The sequence below is a fragment of the Pseudorca crassidens genome, chromosome 14 (assembly GCF_039906515.1).
Source record: "Pseudorca crassidens isolate mPseCra1 chromosome 14, mPseCra1.hap1, whole genome shotgun sequence".
In the NCBI taxonomy this organism is placed as follows: Eukaryota; Metazoa; Chordata; class Mammalia; order Artiodactyla; family Delphinidae; genus Pseudorca; species Pseudorca crassidens.
The window spans coordinates 43,028,010-43,044,418 of NC_090309.1; the positions used below are offsets into that span (position 1 = coordinate 43,028,010).

The following is a 16,409-nucleotide window of genomic DNA, read 5'->3' on the forward strand; positions in this document are numbered from 1 at the left end:
TCTTATTGAGGCTGAGTATGCGAACAGACCAGAACACACGTGGAAGGTAGCTTTTCCTTGGTCATGAGGTGTGACATAAAGAGCCATTTCAGAATGATAGGTATTTGGCTTATTTTTCATGAGTGTAAGTGCCGCCATGAAATATGTGTTTATTTTGTGTGTGTGAACAGTCTTTTTATATATGTCTGGGGAACCTGAATATTGTTACTCCAGATTTGGATGTCTCTGTATATTTTCCTTTGGCAATGTGTTTTTACATTTGAAATCAACGTTGAAAAATGTTCTTTGTGGCAAATGCAAGTATTTTTTAACACCATTTCTCACTTTACTTTCTAATGTATTTTATCATTATGCAGTGAAATATCTTATTTTTATATAGTCCTGTAATTTACAAGCGCTTTTTCATGATCTCAGTTAAGCATCATGGCAAGTCTGTGATGGAGGCTATGTAGACCCCACTTCACAGACAGAAAATACAAGTGGTATCAGAGGTGAGAACTGTGTCAGCTATAGTGCTGACTCTAGAATATGAGTAACAGTGAACAGTTATTTAATACCTATCATTTGTCAGCACCATAATTGTGGGTTTTTTAAAAAAATGCATTGCTCATTTATTTTTCATTTCAACTCAAAAGGTAGATACTATTATAGCTGTCATTGTATAGGTATGGAAACAGAGACTTTGAGAAATTACTAATAATTAGTCCGATAGACAGTAAGTGAAAAAGCTGGGTTTCAAGCCCTGCTCCATCTGATGCCAGAGGCCCTGTTGTGTGGACAGTTTTATATAGAGGGAAATGAGACATAATCCCTGGTCTCAAGTAACTTAGAGTAGTTTTGTGTGTGTGGTAAAATACACATAATATAAAATTTATCATTTTAACCATTTTTAGGTGTGAAGTTCAGTGGCATTAAGTACATTCACATTGTTGAGCAACCATCACTCTTGTCCATCTCCAGAACTTTTTCTTCAAACTGAAACTCTGTACCCATTAAGCAATAACACCTATTTCCCCTTTCCTCCAGCCCTTGACAACCATCTTTTTATTTTCTTATCTCTATGAATTAGAGTATTCTAGGTACCTCATATTAGTGAAATTGTTCAATATTTGTCTTTTTGTGTCTAGATTATTTCACTTAGCCTGATGTCTTCAAAGTTCATTCATATTATAGCTTGTGGTAGAATTTCATTCATGTTTAAGGCTGAGTGATATTCCATTGTATGAATATACCACATTTGGTTTATCTATTCATCCCTTGATGGACATTTGGTATGTTTCCACCTTTCGGCTCTTGTGAATAGCGCTGCTATGGTACAAATATCTGTTCAAGTTACTGCTTTCAGTTATCTTAGGTATATACCCAGGAGGGTTGCTGAATCATATAGTAATTCCATGTTTAATTTTTTTTGAGGAATCACCACTCTGTTTTTCACAGTGGTGGCACCATTTAACATGCCCACCAGCAAAGCACAAAGGCTCTAATTTCTCCACATCCTTGTCAACTCTTATTATTCCCTCCCTCTCTCCCTCCCTCCCTCCTTCCCTTCCTTCCTTCCTTCCTTGCCTAATACATATGAGATATCTCATTGGGGTTTTGATTTGCATTTCCCTAATGATTAGTGGAGTTCAGCATCTTTTCATGTGCTTATTGGCCATCTATATATCTTCTTTGGATAAATGTCTGTTCAAGTCCTTTAACTATTCTTAATTGGGTTTTCTTTTGTTGTTGTTGAGTTGTATGAGTTCTTTATACATTCTGGATATTAATCCCTTATCAGATACATGATTTGCAATTATTTTCTCTTTTACTCTGTTGATAGTGTCCCTTGATGCACAAAATTAAAAAAAAATTTTGATTAAGTCTAATTTATGTTTTTTTTCTTTCATTGCCTGTGGTTTTACTGTCGTATCCAAGAAATTACTGCCAAACCCAATGTCATGAAGCTTTTCCCTATACTTTCTTCTAAGAGTTTTATAGTATTAGTTTTTACGTTTAGGAGTTTGATCTATTGTGAGTTAATTTTTGTGTATAGTGTAAGGTAAGGGTCCAACTTCATTCTTTTGCATGTAGATATCCAGTTTTCCTAACACTATTTGTTGAAAAGACTATCTTTTCCCCATTGAGCAGTCTTGGCACCCTTGTTGAAAATTATTTGACCATGTATGTGATGGTTTATTTCTGAGCTCTGCATTCTATTTATTGGTCTATATGCCTGTCCTTATGCCAGCGCTACACTTTATTGATTACTGTAGCTTTGTTGGAAGTTTTGAAATGTGGAAGTATGCAACTTCCAGTTTTGTTCATTTTCAAAATTGTTTTGACTGTTTGAGGTCCTTTGAGATTCCATGAGTTTTAGGTTGCATTTATCTATTTCTGCAAAAAAAATGTCATTGGGATTCTGATAGAGATTGCATTAAATGTATAGATTTTCAGTAGTATTGACATCTAAACAATATTGTCTTCCAATTCATGAACACAGGCTATATTTATATTTATTGATGTCTTTTTAAATTTCACTCTGCAATATATTATATTTTTCAGTGTACATCTTTTGTCTCCTTGGTTAAGTTATTCCTAAGTATTTTGTTCTTTTAGATGCTACTATAAATGAGATTGTTTTCTAATTTTCTTTTGGGTTGTTCATCATTAGTATATAGAAATGCAACTGATTTTTCCGTATTGTTTTTGTTTCCTACAACTAGTTTGCAGTTTTAACTTGAGCCCAGATCTTTTAACTCCATGTCCCATGTATTTCCTACTATTTCCCAGTGGTCAACATTTGAAAAAAGACTATTAATTTCTATTCCGCAGAAATTTTGTTCTTATAAGATGTCAATTTTTACCAAAATTTGTTCTGCTTTGAGTTTTTTCATGGAGTCTAAACATTCCGTCAGTAATTTAATAAATGAAAAAGAAAATCAAATTTTCCTTGTCTATATGTATTATGCATATAGCTGATAATCTGAATGACAAAGTTTTAATTTTCAAATACACAAATTGGTTTGATGTTATGTTGACACAGCTGTGGTTCTCAAAGTTGTTTTAATCTGCACAAAGAAAACTAAAAACTAAAATATGTACTTATTCATTGCATTCAATAGTCCTAACAGCTGAACTGTAACTTTCCAACTCAAGTGGATTTGGATAATATAGTTTACCTGTTTGATTGCCTGTTCAACCGGGTAATAGCCATAGTACCAATTTTAAAAATAGACTACTTAATACTTTGACTGACACCTGACAAGAATAACACAAAAACAAACCATAAACCAATTTCATTTATGTCTAAAGATGCCAAAATGTGAAACACAGTGTTATCAGGTTCTGATTATTTTAAACAAAAACTATACCAAGTACAGTTTAGTAAATTTAAGGATATGATCTATAATCATGATTCGTCACATCATATCATACGAAAAAAACGTGTGAAAATCCTCCAGTAAATGAAGAAGAGGCATTTATAAATGCAGCGCATATTCATGAATCAAAATACACATTCAATAATCTAGACATATGGTGCCTCTTTTACACAATCAAGAATATGTATTTAGGGCTTCCCTGGTGGTGCAGTGGTTGAGAGTCCGCCTGCCAGTGCAGGGGACATGGGTTCGTGTCCCGGTCCGGGAAGATCCCACATGCCGCCGAGCGGCTGGGCCCGTGAGCCATGGCTGCTGAGCTCGCGCATCCGGAGCCTGTGCTCCGCAACAGGAGAGGCCACAACAGTGAGAGGCCCGCGTACCGGAAAAAAAAAAAAAAAAAAAGAATATGTATTTAAAACTAACAGCCAACATCCACTTAGTAGAAAAGTCAGAAGGATGCTGTCACCTCCATTATCCATCATAATTGTGGAAGTTCTACTCAATGCATAAGAATACTAAAACCAGGACTAATACTCCTACTAATAAGTATGTTTAAATAAAAGGAGATAACCATAGCATGTGCAAGCAATAGATTTGTTGACCTGGAAACCAAAAGTTAATCAATTGAAAAACTATTAGAAAATAATAATGAATTAAATAGCATGGCCAGTCAGCAATTTAGTGTAAAGAATACAAAGATATTTTCTATATACTATGAGTAACAATTAGAAATGGATAAAAATTTCAATCACAATAGTAGTCCCTAACTTGATCATTTTCTCACTGAGTCTTTCATAAACCTAAGTTGGTTTTTGTACCTTCTGTTCTATCCCATTGTGTGACTCTTGAGCCAGAGTGAAAATACCTATAATTGTTGTAAGTTAATCATATGTCTTAATATTTGGCAGGGGAAGACCTCCATGCTCCCATACATACTTTTAAACTATTCAAAGATTTCTTTGCTATTTAGGCCGACAATATTTGCTTTGTTCTTCAAATTGAATTTTACAGTCACATAGTTCAGCTTTTTAAAAAGCGTCCTATTGGTTTTTTTGGAAATAATTATATATGTAATTGAAGTAGAAGGACGTAGACCTCAGTTAATTTAGTTTCTCTCATTGCACTTATAAGGAAAAAGGGCTTCAGACTCTGGATACAGGGTCCTTCAATGGCACAGCAACATTTACTACTGTGCACATATTACAGGAATCTGCAAGAGACATGTGAAATGGAGCTTGTCCTCTAGAAGTAAGATAGAAATACTTCTGTTATTCAGGAAGGCTGGATTCAGGAAAGACTGACACAATTGAATGCTCTAAGAGAGCCCCTCCAGTGTTTTATAACACTATTCACATCAGCTGAAGATTTACATTGTATTTGAATGAAGAGGCATGGTAATTGAAGGGGTGGAGAAACTGAAATCATGAATGTGTACATTTGATCTGAGGTTATAGGGACTTGGCTTACAAGAATACTATATTTTTGGCCTTCTCTGAGGTCCTCTTAGACTTTTCTTTACAAGACAAAGCAAGTATGACGTTAAAAAATATCACTTTACACCTGTCACTTTTGGTCCCAAGAAGATCATTAACAGAGTGACAGCGATATTGTAGTACAACAGTGAAGTAACAGTAGTAGTGACAACCACCGTAGCTAACATGATATCTTAATTTTACTTCATACCTTTCTTTGAAAAGGACTCCTAGGAACTCACATAGTTCATTATAATTTTACTCAGATCATTCTTCTGGGGTGGTAAGAGGCAAACGTTGCCTTCTCTTTGCAGATGGTAAAACACGAGTTAGTGAGAAGTGAGAGGTCTCCAGAGGTCTCAGAGGCTACCTGGAGCAGCTTCCATGACTGCCTTTTTTCAGGCAACATCATCCTTCCAAAGATGACAATTGCTAGAGGCCGAGTCCTCCCGTGCTCCTTATACTTCAATGAAAACTTGAAAAATGAATTAAAATTTATTCCTGTATTGGAATATGTGCTAATGAAGGAAGGAAGACTTGTGTATGAAAAGTGAGGTGTCTACACATGTTTTCCTTGCATCTGTTTTTAGAACAAGGTACTGATTTAATTGTTAGGGGAGGGAGCCTGGTCACTTTAAAAATTAAAGCATGATCTTACTGTGCTATCAGAGTTGAGAACCACTGATCTATGAGGGTTGCTTGATGATGATTCTCTTCCAGTTTCCAAGTATTTAGATTATGTAATAACTAGCGTAAGTCTATATATATCATCTGTTATTTTCTTCATTGATATAAAGAGGGATTTCATCTGAGTAGTCTGTCATCTGTAAGATATAAAGTTATAGTTCTAAGTATAAACTGTCATGTTTTTCATGAACTACGTTTCCAGGTTCATGATTTTCCAAGTTCAGTACTTTGTGTGCTATCCCCACTGCATAGGCAATCATAGCACACACAGGATTTTACCTAGAGTATTCCATCAGAGATGGGAGAAGTGGGGACATAGTTCTAGGTACCAAGAAGGGGTTCTCTCTTCTTTGGAGTGAAAGTAACCATAAGAAAGACAACTCTCAACTCTCACGTGTTCGAGTCATTATATAGCCAAAGGTCTATGTTAAAGAAGAGACTGCATTATAAGGCAAAACTCAGGTAAGTAAGCCTAAGCACTGTTAGCACACTGTGATATGCAGAGGAGAACCTCTCCATTTTACTTCCTGTAATCCATTCTACGAAATCCCTATGAAAACACCTGGAATCATGAATTCATAAAACAGTAAAGAGAGGAAATTGGGTATGCGATTCATACCCTCTAGAAGTAAGTGGGAGGAAACAGAGACTCAGAGAATAAAGTGACTTACACAAAGGCACCCAGAACATTATGGTATTGATGTATTTGGGAATTGACCAGAGCTCTTAACTCCCAGTTTGTTATATGCGGTTCCATGAATTTGTGTCCTGTCTTACAGTCCTTGCTGTGCTTGAGTGAATATACAATGTCATCGGTGTCTTTTCTGCTTTTCCTTCCACTCCTTCCTTTCTCCCTATCAGCACTCTGCCATCCTCAGAGACTTTTACATACAGAGGGTGCCTCTAGACTGACCTTGATCGGGTCAGGCTGGGAGTTGAGTGGCTTTCAGAATTGCAGCGACCCATAATGTTTAGGCCAAAAGATTTCATAAATACTATTCGGAGCCATGGGCAGTAAGAATATTTCTTCAAAAAGAGTTTTGTTTTAAATTATAATAGATTCTATGTCTTTTTTTTTGGTGTTACAGAACTAAAATAATAGTAGCGTAGCTCTAAACAGACTGTTGCTTTAAAACGAACAAATCGGTAGATTCTAGAATGCTTCCTAAAGCAAGTTATTGTGCTCAGCAGAAAGAGACAACCACAAACAGATCATACAGCAATGCTGTTCTTTCTCTTACTACTGCACAGTGTCCTTATAGAACACCTCTCGAGGAAGTGAGCCATGCCCTGGTTTGGACTTGATTTTAGAGAAGCAAATGTGAATCTGTGAGGAGCCAGCAGCATTAGGGAATTTTTATCAGCCCATCTCTGGGAAGTTTCCTGCATACCCTGGTTCAACGAGTAATTTGTGAATTTAGAACTAGTTTGTGTCTCAAGTCGAGAGGCACAGTGACAGGCTTTCTTTCAAATATAAAAAGGCTGCTTACTCTTTAGCCTAACGGAGTATATCATTTTAGTAGTTTTTAAAAAAATCAGGATTCTATTCTGACACCCTCCTATGATGGGATATATGTACAATTTATTACATTTTTAATAGTACATTTACAAGTGTACTTATCAAGACTAGGAGATATAATCTGGAGGTCCTGAAGTAGAGTCAAATCAGGTGGTTTTATGCACACATGGGACTTGTGTTTGCCCATCACAGCCCATCATATAATCCATTGATCACGGCTTACCTGAAGGCAGCCATTCATTTAACTCAGTATTTTATTGATATATTGACATAGGTCACATTTGTTTAGTCCTTTGTAGTTAATAAAGGATATTTAGGCAAATTTTCTCATTTGATCCTGACAAGATTCCTATTGAGTTAAATATTGACTCTTAGAGATAAGGAAAATGAAAGCCATGAACATCCCGACTTGCCTGAGTACGCATAGTTGGTGAATAAGACCATGATCGTGCAAAATCAAATTCAACTTTTGATTCCAAATCCAATATTTTTTCCCCACCATACCTAAGCTGCAAGTCATTTTGGTAGCAGCTGGGCAGAGGATGACTTTCCTCATGTGGTTCTGGGGGAATAAATCCTCTGAGGCACTGGCCCTGCCAGGTGTTCCATGTTAACTTCCCGGTTTTGCAAGCAACGTCTGACATGAGAGCATAGTGACAGTGGCGGAGGTGGGGTGAGGTGGGGCAAGACTTCAGAAGACCTGGATTTTAGATCTGACAACGCACTTCATTACTTTAGACTTTCCTCAACGTTAGAATGAGTAGCTGGATTGGGAAATACTTTAGATTAGCAGTCAGTAAACTATAGCTCCCTGGGTCAAATGCAGCCCGTTTTTATAAATAAAGTTTTATTGAAACATAGCCATGCCCATTTGCTCATGTTATTTTCAGTGGCTCTCTTCACACTGCAATGGCAGAGTTGAGTAGTTGCAACAGAGACCATATGCCCTGCAAAGCCCTTTACTGAGAAAGTTTGTTGACTCCTGTTTTAGATCTTCTCTATTTATTTTTTAAAAATTTTCCATTACCTTATTTTATTTGCCAATGGAAGAATAAGCATTTTCTCAAAGAAGAATTTTGAAGTACATCTTCAGCTAATGGGGGGCATTTGTTTTAGCCTGTAATGATTTGGTTGTCATTGCAGACAGTCTCTGGAGAAGCCCTCTTTCTCATTCCAGGAACTAAGAAAGGTGTTTTCTAGGTTTATATCACATTTCCACAAATACAGGTTCAATTAAAGCACCTTTCCTTTTAATTTTTCCCACTCTTTATTGTCATTCAGCCTTGGGTTGAGACAGCGAGATTGGTAAGAGGTGCCCCCTGGAGACCTCCTGCAAATGCTGTTCCATGAAGTAGTGGTTTCCCAATGTGTGTCTCATACAAAACCAAACAATACAAATAATGCATCTATTGTACCTTCCCTATTGCTGGTCTCAAGGGGGTGAGACTAGCATCATAAAACACAACAAAGCTGCTATAGAAATGGTCAGGCAGAGGAGATAGTAGTCTGACGGCCTCAGAAACTCAAGGAAACTTCCTCTGAACTGACAGCTGAAAGCTGCAGGGTTTTTCTTTAGTTATTCACTGAAACGTGAAGATTCCCGGTGTCAACGGTAGTTGCAGAACATTTTTACTATGATCTACATGTAAATTATTGAATAGATTATCAAGAGATTATACTTAATAATCCTCAAAATATTAACTGAAAAGCAGGAATGATTTTTAAAACTCTGAGGCTGTTTGAAAACTGTTAACGGGCAACAGTATGTGATTTCTTCCATTGTCTTGCTAGATTTCTTCTAATGTCTAACATGGACAAAATGCTCAAGTTAGGTAAACAAAGCTAAGGTTAGATTTATTGAAATCCCTCATGGTACAGGCTCCCCAATTGCTTAGGTTATCCTGTTTGAAGCAAATAATTACTTGATTTTTATTTATTTAGGAACATTCCTTCAATTAATCATATCCCATACCTCCTCTTCCCTCTCAAAGTTTGTTAAATTTAGTTTCTCAACATTTAAAGCGAAGACGTATTTACATAACTTGTTTGATCCATAGCATTCCTATTTCTAGAACTGAGTAGACAGATTATCATGTAGAGGAAGCCAGACTACAGGGAACATTATTTCTGTAGGACTTACTGCAGAACTACGCAAGAAGAAAAAAATCATCTTATTCACACTTCTGCCTTCAACTCATTATTTTTCTGGTGTCCTCAGAACTCACATTTTATTATCCAGAAAAAGCTAAGTACCAACTAACTCAGCTTTTTGTAAGTTAGGGTAATATTAGGCCTGGGATATAGCTAAGTGTTGATCACTAGATCCAACAGATGAGGAAGACATCCTCAGGAGAACCCTATAGGGTTGCAGAGGTTTGGAAACAGTTTTTTGCATTGGGTACGGATGATGAAGCAGAAAGGTTTCAGTTGGAAGAAAGATGTAGGTTTGTTAAGACTGCTCAAAATCACCATAGTGTTAATTTAAGAATGTTCTTGAAAGGAGGAAAAAAACCTAGCTCTGTACTGGCTTCCAATTCATTGGCCAAACAGAAGAAATGTTCCCTTTTCCTAAACACCAAGTCCTACAGCTGAATGTTTAGATCATGTCTGATCTCTGCCTTGTTGATCTCCTGGCCAATCAATCACGTGGAAACAAAGCTGTCAGATGGCAGTGCCTTGATTTTGCTGCCCTTTGAAATGTATTCCTTAGTTGACTGACATCACGCCAGCTAGTGAAAAAGCCCACACTTGAGAGGTGCTCTCTTGTCAGCACTTCAGATTTGAGGAAAGTGCACTGGGGCAAACATCCTATATCTACCCCAGAGGCAGAGGGTCTCTTAGGAATAGTCAGATAAGATGCTTATTTCAGAATACTTTATTATGCATTTATTCTACAACCCCAAGACAGGACTTGCTACCCCCAGAATGCAATTATCCCCCATGGCTGTATATCCCAAGAAATTTATGTAACTCATGCTGAATACAGCTGCTAACAATAAGACCTATTGTTGTATTGCGCTCTTCCAACATTAAAATAACAATCTAAAATCCCCCGGATAATTTTCCATAAATCTAATACATGAGTTCTTTTTTATTGAGACGTAATATCAGAAATTAAACCTTATAAGTATCCAAAAGCAATTACAAAATGAGGAGATTATGGTGGCAATATTGTAAATGGGAACTCACTTAAATGTCAAAGCACTTGCCATAAAAATGGCAACAATGATGCTAAACACAATACACTGAATTTTCAAATATTAATTCCTTTCTTTTTTTCTCTATTATACATGATGAGTTTCAAACAACCATCACCATACTGATTGTGGAAATAATAATATCATCACCATCATCTGCTGGTGAAAACACAAATGGCTCTGTCATTCTGTCCTAGGGGCACTTACTAACTAGAATCAGACATAAATCCCTAGAGGTAAAATGACAGGGCATTACAAGGCTCAGAGCTCAAAGCTTAATTGTAAACCTGTGTGCTAATAAGCCTGACTTTTAAAGATCCCAGTTGTAGCAAAAATGGCAGTAAACAGAGAATTAGTTTTTCAGGCTGAGTGTTACTATTTGCTGGTCATAAAATGTTTTCAGCTTTGGAACATTTGTTGCTGTTGTTTGGTATTTACTTCTGTTCAGCTAGTTGATCCAGTTCAGTATAATTTGAGAACAAACTACATGCCTGCCCCTGCTTTCCTTCCTCCGTGAGCACTAATCAAGCTCCAGTTGTATACAGGCATCGTGCTAAGCAGTAAGGGAGATACTGAGGAAGCACATGGCATGGGCTTGGTCTGGAGTAACTTACAGTCAAGTGGGGGGGCGGGCGGGGGTAAAAGAGGTATACATGCCAACTAGAAAAACTCAAAGCAAAAATCAGGGAAACAGATTTCTCTTTTGGACTTATCAAAGTCCATTTCAGATAGGAGAAATCTACAGAAAATGAGTAAGTGAACTAAACCCAGAGGCTTCTCAGCCAGGTTCGCGAAAAGGAGAGTTACTGAGGAACCTACTCAGTGCCAGACCTCGGACTAGGTCCCTTGACTTGTGTGTTACACAGAACAACCCCTTTGAAACAGTTGAGGAGAAACACATGCCTCTCATTTTATAGATGATGAAAGTGAAGATGTTAAGGCCTTTCCTCACGTTTCAGATCTCAGCCCAAATGTTCCCTCTTACCTCAGGGAGAATCATTTAGGGGCTTTATGGCATTCCTGTGGCTTTGTGTGTATATCTTCACTATAACACTCAGCACGGTGAATAGTACACAAGTGCATGTCCATCTCTCCTAAAGGTAAGAATTGCCTTTACACCTTCCCACCTCCAGTGCTGAACACACCACCTTCTACTTCAACGTAACAGGTGCTGAACACGTGTTTGCTGAGTAGATAAGGAATGACAAACTGCTTGTAGGGCAGAGCTGGGATTAATATTCAGTTTTTAAAACATTACAGTACTGATGCTCTTTCCACCATTCCCTGTGTTACCTACACAGAGAAAGGACTTTCTCAGAGGAAGAAACAAGTATTTAAATTCCATCCTGCCACTCTGTTTTTTTTGTGAGGGGAGTTCATATTTTAGGAAAACACCTGAGTAATTGAATGAGCCCACCAATGAGATAGGCACTCAGGTGGTATGCAGAAAAGTCGAGCGTATTCTTGGATCACTTCCACAAAAAAACAAAACAAAACACTGAACCTTCTCAGAATAAAAAACCGCTCTCGCTTTTGCCTGAAACACCTGCATTTGAGGTGTAAGTTTTCTGCATAATTACTCTGGTCTTTACTTCATTTTAATCTCATTTTAGTGCCTATATAATCAATATTAAATTTATATTGGGAAACCCAGGCAGACAAAGAATTGCAAAATTGAATCGAATGATCTTTCTTTATCACATCATCGTGCTTAGGAGTGTGCAAAGGGATTGACGGCTGCTTGATAAATATATGTGGTTGTTCACCAATCTCAGAATGTTAATATTTGACAGAGTTTCAAAATGGCTCCAGGAGCTAGTAATTTAATTCTAAGGTATACACCCTACCAAAGAAAACAGATCATTAGAAATCTTTATTTTGTATGGGAAAGAGCAGTATTGTTCTTCTAAGAAACCAAATTCTAAAAGCATTTCTAATAGTCACAGAGGATCCTGGGAAGAAAGAAGACTGATGAAGCTGGGGGCTGCTTTTTTCTGAGTAGGTAACTTTCTGTGTGGGAAAGTTCTAGGCAGCAGTCAAGGGATCTTACTACCCTATAGGTATCTTATAAAGTGAAGTGTTAAAAACAGATTTTGAATTATGATCAAGTAACTTTGCCCATTTCAGAATCACACTGAATATCAAATAGTAGAAAACGTAAAAAAATAAGTTTGTGTACTGCAAAATTAGATATCTACACATATCAGAAGGAAATATGCAAATTATGTGCTTTCTAATAAGCTCTACTGTTAACTTCACAAGAGTTAACGGATCCTATTTGCCATCTACTTAACAGCAAAGCCAAAGAAAAACAGGTTTTTATTTCTTTTCTGTTGTTTTATTTCCTCCTTTTTTTTCCTTCCCTCCCTCCCTTCTTCCCTCCTCTTTCTTCTTTCTTTATTTTGAGGTGACTTGAAAGTATGTAATTAAAGTAAGTGATGAGAAGTGGTCTGTGCCCCTCTGTGGTTTCCAGAGAGTTTTAATTATTCATTTGATTTGTTGAAAGGGCCATCCTATTGGGTGTTTTGGTAAAGTCACATCGCTTTTTTTCTTTTTGAACAACAGATACTATGACAGTACAGAAAAGATGGAGAACCTTCCCTTGTACATAGTAAAGTAGGAAACACTTCCCTGTCACCCACGTCTCCTCTCTCCCCTCTTTTTGGTCTTTCCCTTTGTTCTTCCCTGATTTGCTTTTATAAATAACACAGTGTTTTCATTTCAGTCTTCTGGTCAAAAAGGAGAGTCAGGCGTTTCTACTGCAGGTTTTACTAGGACTTTAAACCAACATATCTAAGAGAAGTCTCACCATCCTCTTCTGTCTAACTCATCTGCACTATTTCTGTTAACACTCTCACCTTTCATTACAAAGTCCATTCATCTAGCTACCTCTCTTTAACAAGCGCCTCAGGTCCAGGCACTAATTCCTCCACAATTCATTTGCCACTGGTTCCTTTCTTTTCTTCCCTCTCCCAGAGATGCTGGGCTCATTATGTCATTACTGAGCTACTGCAATGACTTTTGCTGGGCTTTCTATCTAACAATTTCCACACTTTAAAGTGCATCGGTTATTGACTCTCAGATTTATATTCCTGAAGCGTAGCTCTGGTCATATCACAACAAAGCCTCAAAACATTCCCTATCAACCTGGTGTCTTCCGAGGAGAGTTCAAACTTGGGATGCATATAGTGGTAACAAGTAGGTGAGTACAAGGCAGAGAGAAGTGCAAATAATAATACCTTAATTTCAGAATTGTTTGGAAGATTAAATAAGATAATTTATAGCACAGGGCATGGTGCTGCTCATCTAATTTAAGCAACTACGTGTTAGTTACTATTGTCTTCCTCTATTTGGGGATAGTTGGAGTAATGGAGAAAAGAGACTAGTTCTCCCTCTCTGCTCTAACTAGACTGCATGGAAAATTGTGATAGTGTTTGAAATATAATAATTTTTAAGACAATTCCATCAGCACGTAGAATTAAAATCTTGGTTAAGAATTTGTTTATTGGGCTTCCCTGGTGGCACAGTGGTTGAGAGTCTGCCTGCCGATGCAGGGGACGCGGGTTTGTGCCCCGGTCCGGGAAGATCCCACATGCCGCGGAGCGGCTGGGCGCGTGAGCCATGGCCACTGAGCCTGTGTGTCCAGAACCTGTGCTCCGCAACGGGAGAGGCCACAGCAGTGAGAGGCCCGCGTAATGCAAAAAAAAAAAAAAAAAAGGAAAAAAATTGTTTATTAATTATTTTCATTTCTAATTTGTTTTGGAAGCATTATCAAAACAAAAATTAAACAAATCCTTGCTGCAGAAACCCACATTAAAGCTTCATAAATGGAACTGTATTCTGTAATTTAAACTAGGCATTTTTAATACAGTTTAAAAAATTACATGGCTGTATTATTCAAATGAGAAAAGTAGTTGATGTGCATTCAGATTAGTTCCTTTAATAATGCTTTTTAAAACTCTATGGCTATTACTGACGCAGTAGTACAATGATAATTTGCAATGCCCATTGGCTTTGATGAAAGGGCAAAGAAAATGGTTCAAGTTATCATAGAGAAGCTAATATGAGGTAGTATAAAAAGTAATAAATATTTTTTAAACTCAGAAAATAAAAGGCACAAAGCGAAATATATGTATTCTACCCACTTATGTTCCCCAAAGAGGCTCCAGCTTCTAGGATTCAAGTATAAACTGAATTTATAATAGGTGAGTTTAAGCCCCTATTTACTCTTCAACTGAGTAGATAAGACTTGATTATGAAAGTTTTGAAGCTCAGGGAGAAGGCATACAGCAAGAAGGCTCAAGCTCAGGGAGAAAATTAGAAAAAGGAGAACTCCTATCTCAAAAAGGGATGTTAGAGAGTTATTTTATCCACAGGCTTTTTGACCCAGAGGGAGAGGATCCTAGGTATTTAGATCTGGTTTCCTGTTCAAGGAAAATAACTCACCAGAAATAAACATTTCTGATGACTAAGATTAGGCTTCTGAAGTAGAATGACCTTGTTCTGAGGTTGCCACTAAAGATGGTGTCACCACTGCTGTCATTTCTCAGCTGCCCCACAGGACCCTCTGAGGATGTATTTCCAGAGCAATTAATTACAAGAGCCTATGGACTTTGGGAAAACCCCACGCTTGCTTTATGATGATGTGGCAAATGATAATAGACAAGCTGATGGTAGAGAACCTTCCTGTTGTTCTCAAAACGTCTACATCTGAGAGTTAATTATTCCCCCTTACTACTCTTCATGCCCTGTGTTTACACGTCTCTGGTGTCCCATTCAGTCTTCGGCAGATGTCTGTCTGGATGTGGTTTTCCTGATTGTCACTCTTCATTGTTCCTTTTTCTTATATCTTCTCAGTAGGGGAGATGACATATACTTCAGTACCTACTCAAAGGCCCAAGCTGATACCGCCATTATCCTGTTATCTAGAACTGTATATGATTAAGCGTTATTAATTTTCTATAAAAATCATCCATTTGATAGTTGCCCTTCTATATGCATGGTCTACTAATGGTAACTGGGATTCATACAGGGACACACTGGAAATGGTCAAAATCAACCTGTACTCTTAGCTCCATAGTGACCCCTGCGTTCTGTTGTGTGTATATGTCAACAGAAAGTATAGACTCTTAAAATCCTTGACACTTGTTTCTGAGGATTATACTCCATTGTTTGGAGAAACTGAATGTAAGTTACAGTATCTAGCCTGAGTGGGCCCCTGATGTCCAGCAGGCTAGATCCAGGTCAAGTGGCTTCAATTACAGATGACCAATACGTGTCTTAATACTCCCTAACTTAAAAACAATATAAAATGTACCCCATAGTATATTTATTTCTCTAGTTTATATTTTCTGTAAAAGATTCGTCTCTCAGAATTTTAGGTACAGAGGAACACATCACAGTTAGAGAAATCAGGTAAAGTAATTTTATCTCCAGCTATAACTGGGGAATACTCAGACAGCTTACACAGTATACCATGGTGGTTGGAACAATGGGTGAAGCTAGCTATCTGAATTTGAATCCCGGAGCTATTCTTGTTGGCTTTGTGATCTTGGGCAAGGTCTTTGCTGTGTTTTAGATATCTTATTTGTTAAATGGAGATAATACCACTATTCACCTCCTAGGGCCATTTTGAGATTTAAATAAGTTAATAGGTATTAAGTGCTTAAAATATTTCCTGGCACAGACTAAAAGCTCAATAAGTATAATTTCCATGCAAGCTTTTACTTATTGTAAGAGTTCATAAGACCCAAATTGCAAAATTCAGAGATACAGTTGACTGAGAACACATTTGAGATACAACCCCTTTAATCACAGCACATTTAGATAAATCCTACAAGAGGAAATTTCAGACCCTTTTACTGGATAAGCCCAGAGTGTTTTGAATGAGGAAAAACATAGAAAGTTGGAAGGTCGCAATTACCCTAGGAAAAAAACTTTACATTTTAGGTGGATTAAAATATGCCTGATTTTTCCACCTCCTAGAGTAATGGAAATAAAAAAAAAAATAAGTGGGACCTAATGAAACTTAAAAGCTTTTGCAAAGCAAAAGAAACTACAAACAAGACGAAAAGACAACTCTCAGAATGGGAGAAAATATTTGCAAATGAGTCAATGGACAAAGGATTAATCTCTAAAATATATAAACAACTCAAGCAGCTCAATATTAAAA

General features: G+C 37.3%; 1 long non-coding RNA gene across 1 annotated transcript in view; it reads left to right on the plus strand.

Annotated features, from left to right (window-relative positions):
* LOC137205659 (uncharacterized) overlaps positions 1-16,409 on the plus strand; it is a 472,268-nt gene that overhangs the window by 145,320 nt on the left and 310,539 nt on the right. The window lies entirely within an intron of this gene.